The 22,885-nt window shown below is 36.6% G+C and overlaps 1 protein-coding gene and 1 long non-coding RNA gene across 3 annotated transcripts in view; both read left to right on the forward strand.

Moving 5' to 3' along the window:
• Positions 1-22,885, forward strand: part of zeb2b (zinc finger E-box binding homeobox 2b) — a 225,372-nt gene that overhangs the window by 13,493 nt on the left and 188,994 nt on the right. The window lies entirely within an intron of this gene.
• Positions 1,957-3,770, forward strand: LOC133571083 (uncharacterized). The gene is made up of 2 exons (XR_009810267.1): positions 1,957-2,670; positions 2,758-3,770. It is a non-coding gene; the product is annotated as an uncharacterized lncRNA (long non-coding RNA).

The raw sequence follows: 22,885 nt of genomic DNA on the forward strand, positions 1-22,885 counted from the left end.
TATATATATATATATATATAGCTAGAATTCACTGAAAGTCAAGTATTTATTTTATATGTATATATATATATATATATATATATATATATAGTCAAGTATTTATTTTATATATATATATATATATATATATATATATATATATATATATATATATATATATATATATATATATATATATATATATGTATGTGTGGGGAAAAAAATTCACAAGACTACTTCATCTCTACAGGCCTGTTTCATGAGGGGGTTCCCTCAATCATCAGGAGATTTTAATGGGATATATTGCGCTCTACTACGGTATCGAGCACTATTTTTTGGATAACCTTATTAAGACATATATATATATATATATATATATATATATATATATATATATATATATATATATATATATATATATATATATATATATATGTATATATATATATATATATATATATATATATATATATATATATATATATATATATATATAAAAAATAAATACTTGACTTTCAGTGAATTCTAGCTATATATATATATACATATATATACATACATATATATATATATTTTTTTTTTATTATATCTATATATATATATATATATACACACGTATAAATAAAATAAATAATGTTGTTCATTTATTTACACATATACACACATAACACTCCTCTACTCATTGTTGTATTTGAAAGTGCAATGCTTTGCAGCCAGTAGCACAGCCTTCGAAGGAGCATAGGTATGGGCAGTGTAATATTCTGGGTTGGAGTCAATAACCGGGCGAGGTGACCAAGTTACGTCTCTTTACTTCATACTTCAGAACCGACTCCCACACTTGCCGTCAGGGTGCGCAATACAACGTAAACCGTTGGCCGATCAAAAAGTAACCACAGAACACTATACGGGAATAGTGTTCTGTGGTTACTTTTTGGTTGGCCAAGCGGACGTGACGACAGGCTGTCCTCACTCAGGTCCGCACGGACTTGGAGGGTGCGTGCCTTAAGTCCGGCGGGAAATCGGGAGAAATTCGGGAGAAATGGTTGTCCCGGGAGATTTTCGGGAGAGGCACTGAAATTCGGGAGTCTCCCGGAAAAATCAGGAGGGTTAGTGCCGCCCTAGTGGCTCTCTGGAGCATTTTTTAAAAATGGTTGAAAATGGAAAAAGATGGGTGAAACCATTTTTTTTGTTTTAGTATGTTTTTTGTTTGAGAACAAACATGACATAAATCTTCCCAATTGTTTGAAAGCCCACTGTTTAATAAGTTTGTGTGAATGCTTAACTGATGACACTATTAGGTGAAAAACATTTTGTCCTACTAATTTTGGCGGTTCTTGAACTCGCCATAGTGTGGAGTGTGAAATTTTCCACTTCTTCTTTGTCTCATTTTGTCCACCAAATGTTTTATACTGTGTGTGAATGCAAAAAAAAAAAGTGCGTTTTGTCGACGTTATTGACTTGTTGGAGTGCTAATCAGTGCATGACTGCAAGCTAATAAATGCTAACATGCTATTTAGGCCAGCTGTATGTACATATTGCATATACCGTATTTTTCGGACTATAAGTCGCATTTTATTTTCATAGTTTGGGTGCGACTTATACTCAGGAGCGACATATGTGTGAAATGATGAACACATTAGCGTAAAATATGAAATAATATTATTGATCTCATTCACGTATGAGACTAGACGTATAAGATTTCATGGGATTTAGTGATTAGGAGTGACAGATTGTTTGGTAAACGTATAGCATGTTCTATATGTTATAGTTATTTGAATGACTCTTACCATAATATGTTACGTTAACATACCAGTTGGTTATTTATGCCTCATATAACGTACACTTATTCAGCCTGTTGTTCACTATTCTTGATTTATTTTAAATTGTCTTTCAAATGTCTATTCTTGCTGTTGGCTTTTATTAAATACATTTCCCCCAAAAATGTGACTTATACTCCAATGCGACTTATATATGTTTTTTTCCTTCTTTATTATGCATTTTCGGCCGGTGCGCCTTATACTCCGTAGCGACTTATACTGCGAAAAATACGGTAATTTCGGCGGTTCTTGAACTCACCATAGTTTGGACTGTGACGCAACAGTATGTAAAATCTTCCACTCCTTCTTTGTCTCATTTTGTCCACCAAATGTTTTATACTGTGTATGAATGCAAAAAAAATGTGTTTTGTCGACGCTATCGACTTGTTGGAGTGCTAATCAGGCATATTTACTCAGTGCATGACTGCAAATTAATAACTGCTAACATGCTATTTAGGCTAGCTGTATGTACATATTGAATATATGTATATTTGAGCTGATTTAATTTCCTTTACTTGTATCCTTTTTGTATATAATTAAATATTGCATGTTGTATGCAATATTGGCTGCCTTTCTGATAGTTGTTTGTGCGCCATGTTGTTCCAGACCACAGCAAACATTACCTAGCTTGCCAAAGATTGTAATAAATCTGTTAAAAGACGACAGTCTTAACTTGGACACACACACATCTATACCTTTGGACATTAAAAGCCAGTAATTTCCAGGAGTTATCTCACCTTCTGAGTAGCCTCTGATTTACTAATGGTTTCTAATGTAAAAATGTGTAGAACAAATATTACATTTCAACATTTCTCTCAACGAAGATTTACTTCAGCCTGCGACACATAGTTATTTTGATAGTAGGCTATTATAGGTAATATAGACATTTACATCATGTGTTGTCTGCATTATGACACTTATATAAGACTTTTAAAGTCATTTTGATAGTAGGCTATAATAGCAAATATAGACACTTACGTCATGTGTTGTCTTCATTATAACACTTATATAAGACTTTTAATTTTTTGCGGCTCCAGACATATTTGTTTTTTGTATTTTTGGTCCAATATGGCTCTTTCAACGTTTTGGGATGCCGACCCCTGAACATGTTGGATGCTGTGAGAAGGGGCGGGTGGAGGGTGGGTAGGGGCGTAGCAAGTGTGGCAAAAGTTGGGGCGGAGGCGGCGACGTAGGCCTTTCTGCTATTCGTCAAACAGGATAAAGGTTGTGTGTGTGTGTGTGTGTGTGTGTGTGTGTGTGTGTGTGTGGAGGTGCATGATGACAATTTCCTGGAGCCGTGTGGGACGGCCAAGATCAGGTCAGATACGGATGCCATCCAGACGTCTTTTTTTTTTTTTTTTTTTTTTCTTCCAGGCCAGACTGAAAGTTTGACTTCCGAGCGTCTAGCGGCTAATTACCTCGGCCCTCACTCCGTACATGCCCCCCTCCGCCCAGGGAAGCCACATCCTTATCGAGCGGCATTCCTCAGATAAATTGTAATCTGTTATTCTTGCTACTTAGGCCCTCTCGGAATTAGCATGGCCATCAAAGCGGGGGCCGGGCGGCGGGAGGTGCACCGGACAGTGTCGGGCTGCATACTGATCATAATAATAATAATAATAATAATAATAATAGATTTTATTTGTAAGCACTTTACATTGAGCAAACAACCTCAAAGTGCTACAGTGTATTAAAAAATAAAAATAAAAAGATAATAAAAATAAATAAAAACTAGTACAGCCTAATAGCTAAAACTAGTATGTATATATCTAAAAAAAAAAAAGGCTTTTTTAAAAAGAAGGGTTTTTAAGCCCGTTTTAAAAACATCCACAGTCTGTGGTGCCCTCAGGTGGTCAGGGAGAGCGTTCCACAGACCGGGAGCGTCGGGCTGCATACTGATCATAATAATAATAATAGATTTTATTTGTAAAAAAAAAAAGCACTTTAGATTGAGCAAACAACCTCAAAGTGCTATAGTGTATTGAAAAAATAATAATAATAAAAAAATAAAAAAATAAAACTAGTACAGCCTAATAGCTAAAACTAGTATGTATATATATCTAAAAAAAAAATGCTTTTTTAAAAATAAGGGTTTTTTAAGCCTATTTTTAAAAGTATCCACAGTCTGTGGTACCCTCAAGTGGTCAGGGAGAGCGTTCCACAGACTGGGAGTGTCGGGCTGCATACTTATCATAATAATAATAATAATAATAATAATAATAATAATAATAATAATAATAATAATAACAATAATAATAATGATAGATTTTATTTGTAAAAAAAAGAAAAAGCACTTTACATTGAGCAAACAACCTCAAAGTGCTATAGGGTATTAAAAAAATAAAATAAAAAGATAATACAAATTAAAAAAAATAAAAACTAGTGCATCCTAATAGCTAGAACTAGTATGCATATATCTAAAAAAAAAAGGCTTTTTTTAAAAAGAAGGGTTTTTAAGCCCGTTTTAAAAGCATCCACAGTCTGTGGTGCCCTCAGGTGGTCAGGGGGCACGTTCCACAGACTGGGAGCTTCGGGCTGAATACTGATCATCATAATAATAATAATAATAATAATAATAATAGATTTTATTTGTAAAAAAAAAAGCACTTTACATTAAGCAAACAACCTCAAAGTGCTATAGTGTATTAAAAAAAAATAATATAAAAAGATGATAAAAATTAAAAAAAATACAAAATTGGGCAGCCTAATAGCTAGAACTAGTATGCATATGTCTAAAAAAAAAGGAAGGGTTTTTAAGCCTTTTTTTTAAAAGCATCCACAGTCTGTGGTGCCCTCAGGTGGTCAGGGAGAGCGTTCCACAGACTGGGAGCGGCGGAGCAGAAAGCCCGGTCTCCCGTTGTTCGTAGCTTAGTCCTCGGAGGTTGGAGGAGGTTAGCCCGTCCTGAGCGGAGGTGTCGTGTGGCGGATGTGTTTCCACAGCTGCATCTGCCACGACGCCTCCTGAAGCGCCCATAAGTTTGGCTCATGTTATCGTGTTTGCCAAACAGCTGCAGCAACTGGTGACGCGTCTAGAAATAATCACGTCCGCTACCTTTTTTTTGCTTTGGTTTTGATGGCATCGTGCCGGCAAATAACACCCCGGTTGGCTTTCTCGTGCGGATCCAGACGGATGTGTTTGACTCATCGTTGGCACAGTAAGAATGGTCGTGCTTGTGTACTTTCAAACATGTTTCAATCCGCACGTTATTTGCCTATTTCTTCTTTTCAAGGGACCGTTGTCGGAATAGAAAGAATTGAGATGGTTGAATTGGAAACTAAGAATTTGAAAATGTTTGAGTTTATTCGAAACATGCATGCATACAACATGACGCACCACAATTTCCATTTTCTCATGCTTCGAAAAGGAGTAGGATGAAGCAGAGCTTATTTAATCCTGCCCCCTTTTCCTTCACATAGCAGTCGCTAACATGAATTTACCATGAATTGATTAACGTGGACCCCGACTTAAACAAGTTGACAAACTAATTCGGGTGTTACCATTTAGTGGTCAATTGTACGGACCCTAACCTACAATCTACTAATAAAAGTTTCAATCAATCAATCAATCAATCAAACACTTTTGTTCACTTCCTGTTCTCAATTTAGTCACAATATACTCCATAAGTAATAACAACAAAAATTAAAGCTGCAAGCAGCATTGGTCGGGCCCGCGTATTTGGCAGGTGCTAGTCCTAAGTGTCCCAATACTTTTGTCAAGTTTTAGTCCCAAGTGTCCCAATACATTTGTCTACTTTTAGTCTGAAGTGTCCCAATACTTTTGTCTAGTGTACCTACCTTGTCTGCATTGTGTGGGCACGTTGGTGCTTCCTGCTTTTAAGCAGCCATCTTAAAAAAAAACATCAGCGCAGCAGCATCAGCGCAGCGGTTCTTTGAAGGCTCATAAAATCAAAACCGGAGCTTTTATTTGGAAGGGTTCAATCTCTCTCCTGTGTTATTTTGAAGCTGATACGACAAACGCGCTCGGAGGAGATAATGTTTGAAGAGAAGTGACCGGTTTATAAAAAAATGTTGTTTTGAAGGGGAAATTGCAAACTTCCTGTTGGTTTTTGCTGGGGGTTGTTAATATATGATATGTAGGTCTAAGTGAGACCTACATAGAGGTGTTTGTTTCATGTCTCTCCGACCTTCCCAGTGGGAGTTACAGGCAGTTTTGTCAATTTTTTTCCCAAGGAGCAGTTTTTTCTGCGTTTTATTAAAAAATTACGGTAGAGCACAATTTTTAAATTTGGGGTTAGGTTTTTTCATTAGATCGCAATTTCTGCTCGTCCTGATGTGTGCGTTCAGTTTGGTGAGTTTTGAAGCATGTTAAGGGGGTCAAATTACAGCTCAAAGAGGCAAAAGTGACTGTTTTTAGTACTTTTTTGTCTTGAAGGGGGAATTGCCAACCTCCTGTTGATTTTTGCCCGAGGATATACAATTATGAAAACTAGGTCTTATAGTCAGACCTATATAGAGGTTTTTGTTTCATGTCTCTCCGACCTTCCTAGTGCGAGTTACGGGCAGTCTAGTTTTTTTTTTTCCTACGGGGCGCTAGAGCGCAATTTTGAGTTTTGGGGTTTGGTTTTTTGATAAAAAGTTTTGCCATATATTATTGATGTGTGTGTAAAATTTGGTGAGTTTTGAAGCATGCTAAGAGGGTCAAATTACAGCGCAAAGTTGCGGAAGAATAATAATAATAATTATAAAACCTTAGAAATTCAATAGGTCCTTATGTCCCATTGCATAAGGACTCCCGAAGTCCTTATGCAATGGGCCATGTGGGCCCTAATTAGCTAACCTCAATGAACCCAAAAATACCTTAAAATAAGTATATTCTCACTAATAACAAGTGCACTTTTCTTGGTAGAAAAAACAAATATGAGACCTTTTTTCTCAATATGTTGAAAAATATTCTTAAATAAGTAAATGCTAGTGCCATTATCTTGACATAATGATATGCGCTCGGCATCATGATTTTTTTTTTCATGCTTGAAATAAAAAAATATTACTTTAAAAAAGCAGTTGTTGATGACACAGCTTTGCAAAACTTGATATTCTAGTTTCGAGCATGTTTTACTCAATATAGGTCATCAAATCTCAGCAACAAGCTGTAATATCTTACTGAGATCATTTAGGACACTTAAAACAAGTAAAACACTCTAACATCAAATCTGCTTAGTGAGAAGAATTATCTTATCGGACAGAAAATAAGCAAATATCAGCCTTATTTGAGATATTTCATCTGACTTACATTTCACTTTTTGCAGTGTACATGCTGATATACTGAAGGTCTTAAGTGTTGTGCGTGTGTACAAATGTTTTAAAATGACATTTTTCTCCGAGATTATATTCATCCTCTTTTGTTGAGCATAATTGTTGTATTTTCTTGGCTAGCAGATTTTAGTCATTTCAGCTTTTTTTGCAAATACACTATGTGGTGGAATTTCATTATTTTCAGTGTTTTTCAACCTTTTTTGAGGCACAATTTTTGCATTGACAAAAATCCAGAGGCACACCACCAGCAGAAATCATTATAAAACGAAACTCAGTTGACAGTAAAAAGTCGTTGCGTACGACTTTAAATCATAACCAAGCATGCATGACTATAGCTCTTGTCTCAAAGTAGGTGTACTGTCACCACCTGTCACATCACACCCTGACTTATTTGGAGTTGTTTGCTGTTTTCCTGTGTGTAGTGTTTTACTTCTTGTGTTGCGCTCCTATTTTGGTGGCTTTTTCTCTTTTTTTTTGGTATTTTCCTGTAGCAGTTTTATGTCTTCCTTTGAGCGAATTTTCCCGCATCGACTTTGTTTTAGCAATCAAGAATATTTCAGTTTGTTTTCATCCTTCTTTGTGGGGACATTGTTGATTGACATGTCATGTTCGGATGTACATTGAGCAAACAACCTCAAAGTGCTACAGTGTATTAAAAAATAAAAATAAAAAGATAATAAAAATAAATGAAAACTAGTACAGCCTAATAGCTAAAACTAGTATGTATATATCTAAAAAAAAAAAGGCTTTTTTAAAAAGAAGGGTTTTTAAGCCCGTTTTAAAAACATCCACAGTCTGTGGTGCCCTCAGGTGGTCAGGGAGAGCGTTCCACAGACCGAGAGCGTCGGGCTGCATACTGATCATAATAATAATAATAATAATAAAAATAGATTTGATTTGTAAAAAAAAAAAGCACTTTAGATTGAGCAAACAACCTCAAAGTGCTACAGTGTATTGAAAAATAAAAATAATAAATAATAAAAATAAATAAAAACTAGTACAGCCTAATAGCTAAAACTAGTATGTATATATATCTAAAAAAAAAAAAGGCTTTTTTAAAAAGAAGGTTTTTTTAAGCCTATTTTTAAAAGTATCCACAGTCTGTGGTACCCTCAAGTGGTCAGGGAGAGCGTTCCACAGACTGGGAGTGTCGGGCTGCATACTTATCATAATAATAATAATAATAATAATAATAGATTTCATTTGTAAAAAAAAAAAAGCACTTTACATTGAGCAAACAACCTCAAAGTGCTATAGTGTATTAAAAAAATAAAATAAAAAGATAATAAAAATAAATAAAAATAAAAACTAGTACAGCCTAATAGCTAAAACTAGTATGTATATATCTAAAAAAAAAAGGCTATTTTAAAAAGAAGGGTTTTTAAGCCCGTTTTAAAAGCATCCACAGTCTGTGGTGCCCTCAGGTGGTCAGGGGGCGCGTTCCACAGACTGGGAGCTTTGGGCTGCATACTGATCATCATAATAATAATATGTTGGTATTTTTCTGTAGCAGTTTCATGTCTTCCTTTGAGCGATATTTCCCGCATCTACTTTGTTTTAGCAATCAACAAAATTTCAGTTGTTTTCATCCTTCTTTGTGGGGACATTGTTGATTGTCATGTCATGTTCGGATGCACATTGTGGACGCCGTCTTTGCTCCGCGGTAAGTCTTTGCTGTCGTCCAGCATTCTGTTTTTGTTTACTTTGTAGCCAGTTCAGTTTTAGTTTGGTTCTGCATAGCCTTCCCTAAACTTCCATGCCTTTTCTTAGGGGCACTCACTTTTTGTTTATTTTTTGGTTTAAGCAGTTTAAAACATTTATATGCACGTACAACACTTAGAAATTTTAGCATATCAGTATGTGGAATTAAATGATGGAATGGATTAAGTAAAGAAGTTAAAAATTGTACTGATTGAGGTTGTTCAAAATAATAGTGTTTACAGAGTACAAAGAAGAATAATTATGAGAAATACTTTCAACCTTATTGAAAATAAGATATTCTTCATCTCAGTATGTTAATAATGACTGAATTAATTAATTAATTACATATTACAAAACTGTTGTATACTAATTCATAGATGTTATTTTATTATATAAAAAGGTCAGTAAATGATTCTATATATGTGTAAACGCTTTGAAGTGGGAAAGGGGTAGGATTAAATAAGCTTTGCTTCTTCCTACTCCTTTTCGGGCATGACGTAAAATGAAATGATATGAAATTGCGTGATGTATTATGATGTAAGTGTGTTCATGTTCCAAATAAACTAAAGAAAGAAAGAAAGCATTAGACACATTTTTACCTGCACCCTGCCTCCCGCTGTTTCCGACATCTACAAAGCAATTAGCTACCGGCTACTGATATGGAATAGTATTACACGGTTACTCCGCCGAGCTCAACAACAACACACCATTTGCAGACTATAATTACTGGTGTGCAAAATGACATGGCACCCCAAACCATCACCCAACCATGCAAATGTTGCATTTCCTTTGGAAATCGAGGTCCCAGAGTCTGGAGGAAGACAGGAGAGGCACAGGATCCACGTTGCCTGAAGTCTAGTGTAAAGTTTCCACCATCAGTGATGGTTTGGGGTGCCATGTCATCTGCTGGTGTCGGTCCACTCTGTTTCCTGAGATCCAGGGTCAACGCAGCCGTCTACCAGCAAGTTTTAGAGCACTTCATGCTTCCTGCTGCTGACCTGCTCTATGGAGATGGAGATTTCAAGTTCCAACAGGACTTGGCGCCTGCACACAGCGCAAAATCTACCCGTGCCTGGTTTACGGACCATGGTATTTCTGTTCTAAATTGGCCCGCCAACTCCCCTGACCTTAGCCCCATAGAAAATCTGTGGGGTATTGTGAAAAGGAAGATGCAGAATGCCAGACCCAAAAACGCTGAAGAGTTGAAGGCCACTATCAGAGCAACCTGGGCTCTCATAACACCTGAGCAGTGCCAGAAACTCATCGACTCCATGCCACGCCGCATTAACGCAGTAATTGAGGCAAAAGGAGCTCCAACCAAGTATTGAGTATTGTACATGCTCATATTTTTCATTTTCATACTTTTCAGTTGGCCAACATTTCTAAAAATCCCTTTTTTGTATTAGCCTTAAGTAATATTCTAATTTTGTGACACACGGAATTTGGGATTTTCATTTGTTGCCACTTCAAATCATCAAAATTAAATGAAATAAACATTTGAATGCATCAGTCTGTGTGCAATGAATAAATATAATGTACAAGTTACACCTTTTGAATGCAATTACTGAAATAAATCAAGTTTTTCAAAATATTCTAATTTACTGGCTTTTACCTGTATTTAGCGTTGTAGAGGTGTGTTCGCCTAGCTTCACGTATTGTTTCCTGTTCATTAGATAACTTCTTATCCAGTTTAAGACTAACCCTCTGATGCCATATCGTTCTAGTTTTTTGATTAAAATATTGTGATTAATTGTGTCAAATGCTTTAGTTAGATCCATAAAAACTGCTGCCGCACATCTTTTATTATTACACTAGCGGCGAAAAACACTGCACTATACGACCGTGAGAGCGAAAGTCGTGCATTTTTACCCGTCGGAAAAAGTCCGGCGCCTTCTGAGATGGCGAGCGCGAAGAGGAATTTGATGTTAGCTGGCGAATGTGCGAGCGTGGCATCTCACTGAGTTGAAGGAACAATGTGGGGTTGGGGAGTCAATTAGTTGACTTTTCATATTTCTTTTTTTTTTTACCGTATGTTTGCCAGGCCTTGTCTCTCTTTGTCTCTCTTCCACACACACACACACACACACACACACACACACACACACACACTTTCCCCCTTGAACCTCGCCATGGCCCTCGGAGGGAAGCAGATAAGGACTTTTTGATGAAACTTTTAGTGAATCTGGCTGCTCCATTTCTGTCTGCGCCACGTCACACAGCATCCCCCCATGCACACACACACACTCTCACACACACCCTTCTTCCTCCCCACTGCTGCCATATATTCTTATTAAGGTTTGCGTGGGAGTGTGATTATGTTTTGATTAATTTCTCCCCCCCTACCCCCACCACCGCCTTTCTCCCACCACCTGTTTGCAAATAGTTTAACGGTTGCCTTTCCTCTTCCTCGGCCGCTCCGTGGACCACCTTACTCCTCGTCTACAGGCTTCATCATTCTCTTCTTCCCCGACTCCCCTCCTGCATCCCCCCCCCCTGCCCTCGGCTTTGCATGCACTCTGACGGCTTGATGGCTGTTTCGACAGGCCAGCATTGAGGGAAAGCGGTGTGACGGCAGAGTTTTGTTAAGCTCGGAACAAAGACTCGGAGATGCCGGGCCGGGCCATTGTCCTGCACACATATTGGCCTCTTTTGCAGGATTTAATGCTCTGTTTACCTCCAGCCAGTCACTGCTAATATTCAGAGAGGAGCGCCCCTGAGAGATGCACCTCAGGGTGACTGAAGGGAAAGTTGTGTGTGTGTGTGTGTGTGTGTGTGTGTGTGTGTGTGTGTGTGTGTGTGTGTGCATAGGCGCTAGAGATGCGCGGTTTGCGGACACAACCGCGGAGTCCGCGGATTATCCGCGGTTCGGGCGGTTGAAATAAAAAAAAATGAGATTTTATCCGGGGGTCGGGTCGGGCGGTTGAAATTAAAAAAAATTTGATTTTAAATAGATTCAGGCGGGTGGCAGTTAAACCAATTGGGAAATATATATACATAGTTAAATGTTGTTACCCACATACGAAAAAACGAGCAGGCACCTGCTGCATATGCCACAACAGAAGAAGAAAAAAAAAGAGATGGACACTTTTACGGAGCGGAGAAGGGACGCCTCGCCGGGGTCCGGGACCGAGGCCCCTTCCCCCGAGAGGGCCCCACCGGGAGTCGTAGCTGAGGGGATCCGCGAGAAGGGCCCGACGCAAGTCCAGGGTCACCACCGCGCCCACCGCACCGACACCCCGCCTCGTCCGCCTTCGCCGCGGCCGGCGTCACGCGCAGCAGGTAAGCAGCTTACCTGCCCGCCACCCCCGTTGCCGGGGGGCGCGTAACAGGGGTCACTCCGCGCGCAGTGCGCTCACGAAAGGGGTGGGGCAAGCAGAACTGGCGCTGCGGGATGAACCGAACGCCGGGTTAAGGCGCCCGATGCCGACGCTCATCGGACCCCAGAAAAGGTGTTGGTTGATATAGACAGCCGGATGGTGGCCATGGACGTCGGAACCCGCTAAGGAGTGTGTAACAACCCACCTGCCGAATCAACTAGCCCTGAAAATGGATGGCGCTGAAGCCTCGGAGCGCAAGCCCGGGTGCGAGGGACATCGCACCTCCACGCGCTTGGAGGTGCGCTCAGCGCGGCTCCCAGATGATTGCTGCATTGGATCAGTCTCCTTTCTTTAACAGGCAAAAGCTTTATAACCTCACTAATGCCTTGCATCGTCTATATTAGATATATAACAACGGGCGGGTGCGGTGTTGATTAAATGTTAATTCGGGTGGATGCGGATGGTTGACGACTTTTGTCATGCGGTTGCGGATGAAATAATTGCCTAATAATAGGCGCTGATCCCGTGGGTGCTTCGGGGCCCAAGCACCCACGGACAATGCCGAGCACCCACGTGGGGTTGATGGCAACTTTCAATCTTTGAAATAATTTTTGAAAAACTAATCTTGTTGTTGTTGTTAACTTTCATGGAATTTGGTCCGTTTTGCTTGATAAAAAATGTCACAAACCACATACCGTGATTTTCGGGGTATAAGTGGCTCCGGAGCATACTTGCCAACCTTGAGACCTCCGATTTCGGGAGGTGAGGGGAGGGAGGTGGTGGTGGGCGTGGTCGGGGTGGGACGGGGGCGTGGTTGGGGGCGTGGCTAAAAGGGGAGGGGTATATTTACAGCTAGAATTCACCAAGTCAAGTATTTCATATATATATATATATATATATATATATATATATATATTGAATTTTTTTTTTTTAATTGAATTATATTTATATAGCGCTTTTCTCTAGTGACTCAAAACGCTTTACATAGTGAAAACCCAATATCTAAGTTACCTTTAAACCAGTGTGGGTGGCACTGGGAGCAGGTGGGTAAAGTGTCTTGCCCAAGGACACAACGGCAGTGACTAGGATGGCGGAAGCGGGGATTGAACCTGCAACCCTCACGTTGATGGCACGGCCACTCTACCAACCGAGCTATACCTATATATATATATATATATATATATATATATATATATATATATATATATATAAGAAATACTTGATGTTCAGTAAATTCTAGATGTATATATATATATATATATATATATATATATATATATATATATATATATATATATATATATATATATATATATATATATATATATATATAAAATAAATACTTGAATTTCAGTGTTCATTTATTTACACATATACACACACATAACACTCATCTACTCATTGTTGAGTTAAGGGTTGAATTGTCCATCCTTGTTCTATTCTCTGTCACCATTTTTCGAACCATGCTGAACACCCTCTCTGATGATGCATTGCTCTGTGATTATTACATTTTAACAGAAGTGTAGATAGAACATGTTAAAAGAAAAAACAGCGCGACACCTACCCTTCACATCAGTATTTTTTAACCATATCATTATTGGTTTATTAGGTGTTATATTTTATTGTATGATACTGCAACTATTTGGTATCGGATTGATACCCAAATGTGTGGTATCATCCAAAACTAATGTAAAGCATCAAAGAAGAGAAGAATAAGTGATTATTACATTTTAACAGAAGTGTAGATAGAACATGTTAAAAGAGAAAATAAGCAGATATTAACAGTAAATGAAACAAGTAGATTAATAATATTTTTTTACAGTTTGTCCCTCATAATGTAGACAGAAAAATAGGTGTATAAATGACACAATATGTTACTGCATAGACTAATTAGGAGTCTTTGTTTGTTTACTTACTACTAAAAGACAAGTTGTCTAGTATGTTCACTATTTTATTTAAGGGCTAAATTGCAATAATAAACATATGTTTCATGTACCCTTAGGTTTTGTGTTAAAATAAAGCCAATAATGCTATTTTTTTGTGGTCCTCTTTATTTAAAAAAGTACCGAAAAGTACCGGAAATAATGGAAAAATATTGAAAAATATTGAAAAATATTGAAAAATATTGAAAAATATTGAAAAATATTGAAAAATATTGAAAAATATCGAAATAATTTTAGTACCTGTACCAAAATATTGGTATTGTTATAACACTAGGACAAACTTGCAATAAGAAACATATGTTTAATGTACCCTAAGATTATTTTGTTAACATAAAGCCAATAATGCTATTTTTTTGTGATCCTCTTTATTTAAAAAAGTACCGAAAAGTACCGAAAAGTACCGGAAATAATGGAAAAATATTGAAAAATATTGAAAAATATTGAAAAATATTGAAAAATATTGAAAAATATCGAAATAATTTTAGTACCTGTACCAAAATATTGGTATTGTTATAACACTAGGACAAACTTGCAATAAGAAACATATGTTTAATGAACCCTAAGATTATTTTGTTAACATAAAGCCAATAATGACATTTTTTGTGGTCCTCTTTATTTAAAAAAGTACCGAAAAGTTCCGAAAAGTACCGGAAATAATGGAAAAATATTGAAAAATATTGGAAAATATTGAAAAATATTGAAAAATGTTGAAAAATATTGAAAAATATTGAAAAAATATTGAAAAATATCGAAATAATTTTAGTACCTGTACCAAAATATTGGTATTGTTATAACACTAGGACAAACTTGCAATAAGAAACATATGTTTAATGTACCCTAAGATTATTTTGTTAACATAAAGCCAATAATGAAATTTTTTTGTGGTCCTCTTTATATAAAAAAGTACCGAAAAGTACCGAAAAGTACCGGAAATAATGGAAAAATATTGAAAAATATTGAAAAATATTGACAAAATATTGAAAAATATTGAAAAATATTGAAAAATATCGAAATAATTTTGGTACCTGTACCAAAATATTGGTATTGTTATAACACTAGGACAAACTTGCAATAAGAAACATATGTTTAATGTACCCTAAGATTATTTTGTTAACATAAAGCCAATAATGACATTTTTTGTAGTCCTCTTTATTTAAAAATTACCGAAAAGTACCGAAAAGTAATGGAAAAATATTGAAAAATATTGAAAAATATTGAAAAATATTGAAAAATATCGAAATAATTTTAGTACTTGTACCAAAATATTGGTATTGTTATAACACTAGGACAAACTTGCAATAAGAAACATATGTTTAATGTACCCTAAGATTATTTTGTTAACATAAAGCCAATAATGAAATTTTTTTGTGGTCCTCTTTATTTAAAAAAGTACCGAAAAGTACCGAAAAGTACCGGAAATAATGGAAAAATATTGAAAAATATTGAAAAATATTGAAAAATATTGAAAAATATTGAAAAATATTGAAAAATATCGAAATAATTTTAGTACCTGTACCAAAATATTGGTATTGTTATAACACTAGGACAAATTTGCGATAAGAAACATATGTTTAATGTACCCTAAGATTATTTTGTTAACATAAAACCAATAATGACATTTTTTTGTGGTCTTCTTTATTTAAAAAAGTACCGAAAAGTACCGAAAAGTACCGGAAATAATTGAAAAATATTGAAAAATATTGAAAAATATTGAAAAATATTGAAAAATATTGAAAAATATTGAAAAATATTGAAAAATATCGAAATAATTTTAGTACCTGTACCAAAATATTGGTATTGTTATAACACTAGGACAAACTTGCAATAAGAAACATATGTTTAATGTACCCTAAGATTATTTTGTTAACATAAAGCCAATAATGAAATTTTTTTGTGGTCCTCTTTATTTAAAAAAGTACCGAAAAGTACCGAAAAGTACCGGAAATAATGGAAAAATATTGAAAAATATTGAAAAATATTGACAAAATATTGAAAAATATTGAAAAATATTGAAAAATATCGAAATAATTTTAGTACCTGTACCAAAATATTGGTATTGTTATAACACTAGGACAAACTTGCAATAAGAAACATATGTTTAATGTACCCTAAGATTATTTTGTTAACAAAAAGCCAATAATGAAATTTTTTGTAGTCCACTTTATTTAGAAAAGTACCGAAAAGTACCAAAATACTGGTATATATTGGTATATTGGAAATATTGGTATCGGGACAACACTAATACACACACACACCAAGCACCCACTGGCAGAAATGTGTGTGTGTGTGTGTGTGTGTGTGTGTGTGCATAGACTGTCCCCTGCATGCTCTCTCCGGACAAACTGAAAGAGGCGTTCCGTGGGATTAGAGTTTTTGCGTAGGACATACAAACTAAGGGATTCTGGGAGTTTTTTTCTCCTGACCATGTTTTCTGTGGAACCCACTTTGAGCTGACGGTTTCTGTCAGTGTGTAAAAGCCATTCTTGAAAAAAAAAAAAAAAAAGCAGCTGCCGGCCCAAAAAAATAAATAAATAAATGACTGCAATAAACAAACACACACACACAAAAAAAGAGGCCTCTGTAAAGCCACAGTGATGTGTGTTGTTTTTTTTTTACGTTCATTTCAAAGCAAAGTTCCAGCGCTGTAAAGGCGTGCGAAGGCGCCGTCGTGGAACCCGATGATACTTTGACGAGCGTATAAAGATCGGGAGCTGATGCCAGCACAACCCATCTGTGCTGGGCCGGCTCGACTAAGAAAGTGGAGACATTTCATTGGCTAACTGTTTGTTTTACGGTTGCACACACACACACACACACACACACACACACACACACACACACAACAAAACCCTCAGGATGATTGACAAGCGGGGACTCTTAATTGTTTTTGGGGGAAGAAAGATAGTAAATCCTCTCCCTGTTGCCGTGGTAATTACAGGGTTAACTGGATCAAAAAGAGGCAAAGAACTTGGTGAGGTTTTCTCTTTTTTTTTTTTTTTTTTTCTTCTTCTTCTCCCTCCCGTTTGGCGAAACAATTACAAAATTACGGCAGATAAAAACTGAGCAGCGTTTATGCAATCACCCTAACGAAGAAACAAAACAGTTTAATGCAGCAAAATCATCATTCATCTGCATTATAATTGCCTCTCTCACACATCTACCAACATGCTTAATTAAAATTGTGATTAAATGCGGCTGCGGTGCAATCTAAGACCCGACCCCCCCCCCCCCAACACACACACACACACACACACACAACTCTCCCCGCCCCCAAACAGGTGCTACCCCGTTTAAAAGTAAAGAGGAGAAGCTAATTAGCATGAAAAATTGTGTTAATTTCAGTCACTGATGAGGTAATTTATGATAGTTTGAAAAAAAAAAATAAAAAAAAAATGCAGGTGATGTTTGCTACTCACACACACACACACACACCAACTTTCAAAGAAAGTGTTGGAGACACAGTTTAGTGCACGTGGCTCGCACACGACCCAAATGTTGGTTCTACACATTTCAGTACAAGCCGAGGCAAAAACACAACATTAAACTTGCGGCTCCGACGTTTATTTTTTTTTCTCTCTCTTTCCGAGCTCGACTGTGATCATCAGCGCGGCGCTCTGGATGTTGGCCGCCGTCCCCCCGCTCCCGCTCAGACTTTCCAGAACCCTCCTAGATACTGCTGATCTGGAACTCTCGTGTTCACTACCCCTAGTAATTACGTGTCATTGTCCATCATTATAGTTGGCGCCGCTGGAATGTCGGTTTTGGAAGGAGACAGCGAGTGAAACTTTTCCACCATCTTGAGGGGGGAAGAAAAAAAAAAAAACTGGCTTCGGCGTTCCCCCGCCGGATTCCAAGTGAGCCGCGCCTCGCATGACGGCTGTTTACGTTGCCAACATAGTTTGTGTTTGCTATAGCGGTGTCACCGCCATTTTGAGTGGCGAGGTAGGGCGGTAACTTGAATGGAGACAAACTCTGTCAACCCTTCATCAGTGGCTGAACGCTGCGTATCGCCACTTTTGAGTCTCTCGAGGATTTTGCAGCAGCTTTCGCTAAAAGTTGCAGAACTTTTTTTGTAACACTGCATCAGCCTGTGATGCTATTTTATTTATTTGTATTTTTATTTTATTTATTTTATTTATTTTATTTATTTTATTTATTTTATTTATTTGTTCATTTAATTATTTAATTATTTATTTTTATTTTTATTTTTATTTTTATTTTTATTTTTATTTTTATTTTTATTTTTATTTTTATTTTTATTTTTATTTTTATTTTTATTTTTATTTTATTTTTTATTTTTATTTATTTATTTTATTTATTTTATTTATTTTATTTATTTTATTTATTTTATTTATTTTATTTATTTATTTTATTTGTTTATTTAATTATGTATTTATTTTTTTTAATTTGTATGTAAGGCAGTTAATAGAGCAAATATGTTTGCGTTAAAACTGTCAAAGTTAACACTTTAACTCATACGATTAACCTCTTAAGGCCCAAGCTGTTTGTTTGCATGCTTTTTTTTTATTTCTCTTTGCTATTTGGGCTTATTGGACCCTAATTAGAATAAAAACTAAGAACCATCTTTTGATATGATGTACTTAGTCCATAAGTACACAAACGTGTACTTCATGTTTTTACACTTTTTTTTCCAAATTCCATGGTATGTTATACTCTTCTGACACCACCAGATGGCAGTATAAGTGTCCACATAAGTGGCCATAAGACCCCAATTCAGTAGTGTACACAATTTTGGAAATAAGAGCTAAAAGGTGCTGTCCACGCATGTGGCCACTAAGCTTTTCACAAAGAAGTACCGTATTTTACCGTATAAATCACTTTTTTCCCCTCAAAACTCGACAGTGCGCCTTATAACCCGGTGCGCCTAATGTAAGGAATAAGTTTGGTTGAGCTTACCCACCTCGAAGCAATTTTTTCTGCTACATGGTGTAATGATAAGTGTGACCAGTAGATGGCAGGAAAACATAAGATGATGTGCTTCAACATAGAAGTATTATTATGGTGTGTGTATAAGGTAAGACGCATTATCTGGCGTTTTGTTTTGTAGTATTATGCAAAAGCAACTTTTCTTACCTTCTGGTACCCGCTAGTTTTTATTTGGAATCGGCATAAATCCTGAAAAATTGCACGCGTCCGCCTTTGTAGTCCGTGCCGACAACGTAGTCGATAATCTTCTTCTTTTTCTCTATCTTCTTAATATGTGACATTCATCCTCCACTGTTGCCATTTCTAATATAAAGTAGTGTAAAGTTCCTACTTATATCTGTCAGTAAACTTGCCATGAAAGCGCTAAAACATACCGGTGTAGTGACTTTACATTATTCACCCAAGGATTTTTAGTTATTAGAGTTCCGGTCGGACGGTTTTTATAATAATGATATGACTCCTTTAATGCGCCCTATAATCTGGTGCGCCTTATGGCCTGGAAAATACGGTATTTATCTCGTAGAAACGCAGAATATTGCACACTTTATTTTGACCACACATACTCCTTTACCTTAGTTATGGTTATGACTTATTTGTTTCAGACATGTTTGACGACACATTGAGGGACATCGTGTTAACATATCTGAGAAGGAGTAGGAAGAAGCAAAGCTCATATTTAACTCTACCCCTTCTCCGTGTCTTTTACTGACAGTTCATTCACACCATATACCGTATTTTTCGGACTATAAATCGCAGTTTTTTCATAGTTTGGCCGGGGGTGCGACTTATACTCAGGAGCGACTTATGTATGAAATTATGAACACATTAGCGTAAAATATCAAATAATATTATTGATCTCATTCACGTAAGAGACTAGACGTATAAGATTTCATGGGATTTAGTGATTAGGAGTGAGAGATTGTTTGGTAAACGTATAGCATGTTCTATATGTTATAGTTATTTGAATGACTCTTACCATAATATGTTACGTTAACATACCAGTTGGTTATTTATGCCTCATATAACGTACACTTATTCAGCCTGTTGTTCACTATTCTTTGTTTATTTTAAATTGCCTTTGAAATGTCTATTCTTGCTGTTGGCTTTTATCAAATACATTCCCCCCAAAAATGCGACTTATACTCCAGTGCGACTTATACTCTGAAAAATACGGTAATTAATACTGCAGAGTCTGTTATATTTGTATTTATTACTGTTAGTTTCAGCTGCATTAGGTCTTAATGCGTTGTGTCTTTCATGTCTTGCTTCAGCAAAGCCACTTTGTTGCTTTTGTGGGTGAACTTTTTTTTTGTGGATTTTTTTTTGTGGATTTTTTTTTGTGGATTTTGTGGATTTTGTGGATTTGTGGATTTTGTGGATTTTGTGGATTTTTTGTGGATTTTTTGTGAATTTTTTTTGTGGGTGAACTTTTTTTTTGCGGGTGAACTTTTTTTTTTGTGGGTGAACTTTTTTTTTGTAGCCACTTTGTTGCTTTTGTGGGTGAACTCCATGACGATGACAGGTGTGGTGTCTCCCTTCCTCTGTTATCAGCCGCTCCACCGTTAAACATGCGTTATCCGAAGGCCGGTCATAATCACATTGTCCATGCAGACTTACTCTTGTACTTCTTGAATCTGACGCATGATTGGAGATATAAAGTGTTCCTTCTCAACATTCACTTGTCCAGTCACTTTTCCTTCCAGTCCATCCATTTGTTTAGGGCAGGGGTTTGGCAACCCAAAATGTTGAAGGAGCCATATTGGACCAAAAATACAAAAACAAATCTGTGTGGAGCCGCAAAAAAAATTAAAAGCCATATTACATATAGTGTGTCATGAGATATAAACTGAATTAAGAGGACTTAAAGGAAACTAAATGACCTCAAATATAGCTACAAATGAGGCATAATGATGCAATATGTATAGAGATGTCTGTAACACAGCAGTAAAACGGCTGATTAAACAAAACAGAAGTCCTCGTCATGGACCCACTAGCTGCGAAGGCTAGCGCTCCGATTTAGCCAAACAGACTCAATAATTAGAGATGTCCGATAATATCGGCCTGCCGATATTATCGGCCTATAAATGCTTTAAAATGTAATATCGAAAATTACCGGTATCGTTTTTTTTATCGTTTGTTTTTTTTATTCTGTTTTTATTAAATCAACATAAAAAAACATAATATACACTTACAATTAGAGCCCCAACCCAAAAAAACTCCAAGGGTTTTTTTCTTTTTGTTATTAATATTCTGGTTCCTACATTATATATCAATATATATCAATACAGTCTGCAAGGGATACAGTCCGTAAGCACACATGATTGTGGGTGCTGCTGGTCCACTAATAGTACTAACCTTTAACACTTCATTTTACTCATTTTCATTGTATACTGTCATGTCTGTGTAATCATGTTTTGTTTTAAGTTTTGTTTAGTTTCTGGCTTTTCACTCCCTTGTCTTGTTTGTATGATTACCCATAAGTTTCACCTGTTCCACGTTTGGACTCATTGTGCACTCTTGTTTGTCACCATAGCAACCCATTAGTTTTCACCTGTCACGTCACGCACCTGTTTCACGTCTTGAGTCACGCACCTGTTTTCGTTAATCATGTCTGTAGTATTTAAGTTCGGTGTTGTTCAGTTTGTCTTTCTGACGACCTCACACCACATTTATGCTCTGTCCATTCTTTCCATGTCCATTCCTCAAGCAACTATTTTTGTCCAAGCCAAGTAAGTTTTTGTTCCATGTTTATAGTCTTTTTGGTTTCATAGTTTGTTCTCCGCCATTGTGCGCGCTTTTCATTTGTACTTTTTTTTGATATATTAATAAATCATGTACCTTCATTCCCGTCTCGCCCGAGCCAACTTTCCGTTGCATCCTGGAAAAGCAAACACCCAAGATCAAGTCATGACAGTATACTAGTTTCTATGTAACTGTTTTTATATTGTTTTACTTTCTTTTTTATTCGAGAAAATATTTTAAATTGATTTATTTTATTTTATTTTATTACTTTTTTTAAAAAAGGACCTTATCTTCACCATACCTGGTTATCCAAATTAGGCATAATAATGTGGTAATTCCACGACTGTATATATCGGTATCGGTTGATATCGGTATCGGTAATTAAAGAGTTGGACAATATCGGAATATCGGATATCGGCAAAAAGCCATTATCCGACATCCCTTAATATGTACATATAGCTAGCCTAAATAGCATGTTAGCATTGATTAGCTTGCAGACATGCTCTGGAGCCGCAGGTTTCCGACCCCTGGTTTAGGGAGTGTGGTAGTACCCTTCCTCACTTCCTTTAATATTTTGATTAGTATGAAGTATTCCATGTCCTCACGCTTAATATCAAGCCCTAGGAAACACTTTGCCCCTGCCTGGCTCCCATTTCATGTAACATCCTTGGAGGCTACCTGATTCTTCACTCTCTACCACATCCTCCTCCTCTTCAATTGTTGTGGTAAAGCCTTTTTCCTTTCCCATGTTGTTTGGATTTGACGGCTTTGAAACTCAGAGGCTGGAAGTGGTTAGCCGGTCTTGCTGGAGATCGGCAGCAGTCACGGCGTGTCTTTTTCGAGGAGTTAGTTTTTCAATCACCAGGCGGTGTTCAAGGCAGCCGACAAGATCTGGAACTATAGTCCAAATCTGTGGTCTGGAAGAGTACAAAAATAGTGTGTACAGACATGTGCACACCACTCACACTGAGTTTAGCTGTTATATTTGACTAACATTTTCATTAGTGTTTCAAATAAATGTGCTTTAAAGTAGTATTGATAATGTGTTATTATTCAAAATGGCTGAAGCAACATGTTAATTATTACCAGAGGTGGGTAGTAACGCGCTACATTTACTCCGTTACATCTACTTGAGTAACTTTTGGGATAAATTGTACTTCTAAGA

The sequence above is a fragment of the Nerophis lumbriciformis genome, linkage group LG28, assembly GCF_033978685.3.
Source record: "Nerophis lumbriciformis linkage group LG28, RoL_Nlum_v2.1, whole genome shotgun sequence".
NCBI lineage: Eukaryota > Metazoa > Chordata > Actinopteri > Syngnathiformes > Syngnathidae > Nerophis > Nerophis lumbriciformis.